Source organism: Rhinoraja longicauda, chromosome 29, assembly GCF_053455715.1.
Source record: "Rhinoraja longicauda isolate Sanriku21f chromosome 29, sRhiLon1.1, whole genome shotgun sequence".
NCBI classification, from domain to species: Eukaryota; Metazoa; Chordata; class Chondrichthyes; order Rajiformes; family Arhynchobatidae; genus Rhinoraja; species Rhinoraja longicauda.
The window spans coordinates 12,240,382-12,245,805 of NC_135981.1; the positions used below are offsets into that span (position 1 = coordinate 12,240,382).

Here is a 5,424-nt window from a genome sequence, read left to right on the forward strand (position 1 = left end):
GATTTAATAGTTGCCCCTGAGTGGCAAAGTCTTCCACACCGAGGGTGGTGGGTATATGGAGAGAGCTTGCAGAGGAGGTAGTTGAGGCATATACAATGAGAACATTTAAAAGACATTTGGACAGGTAAGTGTATAGGAAAAGGTGAGAGAGAGATGGCCCAAAGGTGGGCAGGTGGGACTAATGTGGATGGGGCGTCTTGTTTGGCATGGGCAAGTTGGGCTGATGGGCCTCTTTCCACGCTGTATGACACTATGAATTAAGAATGCTTGGTTAATTTAATTATTGTTTTTTTTTGGTACTGATAGTGTTTGCCAGAAGAGGTGAGAGATCAGCTGGAATTCCAATCCATTGAGGTAAGAAAGCTGCTTTGTACTTAAATAGCTTTAGAAATGGTGAATCAGGCAGAGTGAAGTTATCGAGGAAAATAGTCTCCCCACCAGCGAGGTACCCTGCCCAGTAACCAAATGTCCCTATCGTCATTATAGTGTGATTACAATGAGCAAGAATAGAAAGATCTTGACCTGGACTGTTCGAAGTATCTGAAAAGAAAACATCCCCTTTGGAATTATTGATGTTCTGCTTGCACCAATCCATTCCATCACTTGTCACCACAAAAATAACATTCTTGTATTTATTTCTGAAGTAAGTCATTGCTTTTTCTAAATATTTCTTATCAGCCAAGACCCCTTTCCAAACTTGTGGCATGACACGTACATAATCACCCCTTCGAACATGAACACCAACAAAAGTCACATTCTTTCGCTCTCCCCCGATGCGTCTCAGATATACATTTGTCTCTTCCGTGATAAAGTCATGAAAGGTGAACTCGCGGAGAATTTCTTCTCGTAGGTGATGATAGAAGGTCCAGGAGCACGGATGTCCCGTCAACATTCGATAGTTCCCTGAAATATTACGATACCCGTCATCCATCCAGTCATGGAGTCCATAAGTCTTCCAGGGTAATTTTTTGATCAAACTTTCATGGAGGGTTGGAAGAGTAGTTTTAAAGAAAGGGGACAGATAATTGGCCATGGGAGGCAAAATGTAGGCCTGATGACCATTCAGCTTGGCCAAAGCATACAGTGTTGCAAATTCCCCCATCTGGTTGCCAAGCCGTCCAATAGAATTTATTGTCCAAATTCCCTTTGGAATATTCTCCACTCTGGTTTGACCATCTTCCTTAACACCATTTTCATTTGTATCTTTATTTAAATAATCTATTTTAACCTTATATTTATATTGGAATACAACTATTATGGAAACAGATATTACTGCAAGTAAAATTAATATGAACCTGCAATGTTTCATCTTGCTTTAATCAATAGAAATGCTCTTTGGCAAAACTATTTTCATGGAGTTTATGAGTTGTATCTTCTCTGTTCTTTCAATTTAGCTCAGTGCTTCTGAAACAAAACTATTAAAGTTTTTATTATTAAAAATTATTATAATAAAATTATTATTAATATTATTACATTTGAACAATTCCGCAAATTTGCAAATGTTTAACTTAGTTTAAACATACAGTGTGGTCACGGGAAGAATGTATATTTATTTCCAATTAACCTATTTCTGGAAAACAGAGGGAATAATTTGGTACAGAGATGAGACAGAGGTGAAGGATAGTCAATATTAAAGAATATGACAGGCACTGTAGTTTGAATCTTGAGGTAACTACCAATTTCCTTTACAGTGGGACTCTTTGTATTTGCCTCTACCCTCCCCATCTGTCTGTCATGCTGCCCTGAAAAAGCAGCCAACATAATCATACCTCCAGATTCATGAACAAATTCTTCCCCACTGTTTACAGATGACTGAATGGTTCTCCCATAAACTACGGGTGTATCCAAATAATAGCATTTTTATCCATCATGGTACATCTGACAATGATAAGCCAATACCAATGTCAGTCCCAAATAACAGCAACATGCAACAAGCAGCAATGATGTACACAAGAGACATATATTTACACTCGTTCAACTTTGAATTCTTGCATGCATTTGCCACTCAGTTTAAATGGGATTTTAGCCACATTTGCTTTATAATAAGGGAAGAAGAAGTGAATCTAAATAAATACAGGTCATTGTTTAACAATCTTGCCTTTAATGAGAATGAAACCATGGTACCCTGTTTCTAGATGGAGAACCTCATTGCAGCTCATCATGACACAGTTTTGCTAGGGGTGTGAAGATTGATCACTGAAGGTCACAGATAGGGTATATTTGGGAATTGTAGTGGACGTAAGTACACACATGTTAGAAATGCCCTTGAAGAAAATTACAATAACAAGGAAAGTTACTGCAGTAGCCCAACGATTCTGGTTGGTGGTGACAGAAAATTGGATCATAAATTGAAAAATTTATAAAAAGAGACAGCGGTGATTGAAAGAGAGTGAACAGAAAGATTCAGATTCAGATTAGTTTATTGTCTAATACACTGGCGTGCAATAAAATTCCTTGTTCATGAAGCGCACAGAGTAAACAGTGTAAACATATATTATTGAATAATGCAACCAATGAACACAATGACAGTAAAACAGTAGAAGGGAAGCAGATCCCAGTGCAATGAAAGTAGTGCCAGGTTTATAGGTTAATTGGCTTTGTATAAATATAAAGTTGTATGAATGTAAATTGTTCCTGTTAATCTGTGTATCTGAGAGTTAATGGGCGGGGATAGCTGATCGGAGCAGACCCGGCCTGTTTCCGTGCTGTATCTCTAAAAACTAAAACTGAACTAAACACGGAAACAGGCTCTTCGGCCCAACTCGTCTACTGACAAAGATATCACATCTAAGCTAGTTCCATTTGCATTTACCCAAGTTTGGCCCACATCCCTCTAAACCTTTCCTATCCGTGCTCATGTTCCAGTCTTTTAAATGTGGTATAGTACCCACCTTAACTACTTTCTTTGCTTTTTAAAATCTTAATCTTTGTGCCAGATAGGAAGAAAGAGGACCTGTACTTCACTGCTGAAGTCTTCAAATTAAAGCCTTTAGCAACCCACTTCCAAGTACCATTCATCTTTCATGTAACACTCCCTGATCAGTTAGAAGCAACCCATGTCACACACACAGACCAAAGACCCACACAACAATGTTGATAATTAATCCTTTCTCATTGCACAATAACCAACTGATCTCCCCATCCCTTCAGAGTCTGAAGAACAGTCCCGACCCAAAACATCACCTTTCCATTTCCTCCACAGATGCTGCCTGATCCGCTGAGTTTCTCCAGCAATTTATCTTTTACTGAGGATTCCAGCATCCGCAGTTCCTTGTTGTATATACAAAGTGTATACTATGTTTTATGGTCTCGAGCCAAAACTTCACCTAATACTTTTCTCCAGAGATGCTGCTTTGCATATACAGTGCATTCAGAAAGTATTCAGGCCCCTTCACTTTTCCACATTTTTTACGTTACAGCCTTATTTTAAAATGGATTCAATTCTTTTTTTTTTATCATCAATCTAGTTCCTTTTCATATCTATTGGTATTTGCTTCGCTATATACGTAGAACAATTAGGGGCCGGTGTGTAGGAGCCATTTACGCTTAAATTAGTTACTGTCATTGTATTATGGCTATATTTTATATTTCACTTCGATTCAGCTGGTCTTCTGACACCCTATGCCTGGTTTCCTCCAGACGTGATGCTTGGCATTCAGGCCAAAGAGTTCAATCTTGGTTTCACCAGAGCAGAGAATCGTGTTTCACTTAGTCTGAGAGTTCATTAGGTGCCTTTTGGCAAACTCCAAGCGGGCTGTCATGTGCCTTTTACTGAGGAGTGGCTTCCGTCTGGCCACTCTTCCATAAAGGACTGATTGGTGGAGTGCTGCAGAAATAGTTGTCCTTCTGGCAGGTTCTCCCATCTTCACAGAGGAACTCTGGAACTCTGTCAGTGTGACCATCGGGTTCTTGGTCACCTCCCTGACCAAGGCTCTTCTCCCCCGATTGCTCAGTTTGGCTGGATGGCCAGCTCTATGAAGAGTCCAGGTGGTTCAAAAGTTCTTCCATTTAAGAATGACGGAGGCCACTGTGCTCTTCAGGACCTGCAATGCTGCAGAAATTGATTTATACCCTTCCCCAGATTTGTGTCTCGACCCAATCCTGTCTCTTTAGATTTTTTTACATTTAGAGATGCAGCGTGGAAACAGGCCCTTCGGCCCACCGAGTCCATGCCGCCCAGCGATCCCCGCACATTAACACTATCCTACACAAACTAGGGACAATTTTTACATTTGCCCAGCCAATTAACCTACATACCTGTACGTCTTTGGAGTGTGGGAGGAAACCGAAGATCTCGGAGAAAACCCACGCAGGTCACGGGGAGAACGCACAAACTCCGTACAGACGGCGCCCGTAGTCAGGATCGAACCTGAGTCTCCGGCGCTGCATTCGCTGTAAGGCAGCAATTCTATCGCTGCGCCACTGTGCCGTCTCGAAGGTCTACGGACAATTCCTTCATCTTCATGGCTTGGTTTTTGCTCTGACATGCACTGTCAACTGTGGGACCTTATATAGACAGGTGTATGCCTTTCCAAATCATGTCCAATCAATTTACTTTACCACTGGTGGACTCCAATCAAGTTATAGAAACATCTCAAGGATAATCAATGGAAACAGGATGAACCTAAGCTCAATTTTGAGTGTCATAGCAAAGGGTCTGAATACTTATGTAAATGTGATATTTCAGTTATTTCTTTTTAATTACTTTGCAAAAATTTCTAAACACCTGTTTGCGCATCTTCATTCTGAGGTATTGTGTGTAGATTGATGATAAAAAAAGAATTTAGTCCATTTTAAAATAAGGCTGTAACGTAACAAAATGTGGAAAAAGTGAAGGGGTCTGAATACTTTCTGAATGCACTGTACAACCTGAATGTACAGCCTCTTCTGTCATCTATTGGTATATATTATTGACAAATAGAACCAACATTTAAAATACATTAAAGAAGGGCCTCAACCCAAAACATCACCCATTTCTTCTCTCCAGAGATGCTGCCTGTCCTGTTGAGTTACTCCAGGATTTTGTGTCTATCTTCGGTGTCAACCAGCATCTGCTGTTCCTACCTAATCAGCTAAAATCCTTCTTCAGGCTTACAAATCACAAGACATGATGGAGGCAAGAATCACATTTCAACTCCAACCACTCCAACAGCTTTCCTACCTGTTAATAATGATCCGTTTAGTAAGCACTCTGCGCTTTCACCATGTCACTGCAGAAATGATATGTACTGTAGAAAATGCCAAGCTCTTTGAGCCCCACAAACATTTACATTGCCTGCTGTCAATATAATGCAACCACAAAAAGGCAGTCAGATAGCTAAATAAACATACATTAATTACCATATTGGGGACATTTTACACACAGCTTGCACTCCATACAATGAGAGTTCTAACAGAAGCACCAACCTGTAGTACATTATCTCA

At 40.1% G+C, this 5,424-nt stretch overlaps 1 pseudogene; it reads right to left on the minus strand.

Annotated features, from left to right (window-relative positions):
- Window positions 1-280: 280 nt before the first annotated feature.
- On the minus strand, window positions 281-1,354 carry LOC144607752 (galactoside alpha-(1,2)-fucosyltransferase 2-like; annotated as a pseudogene).
- Window positions 1,355-5,424: the final 4,070 nt, after the last annotated feature.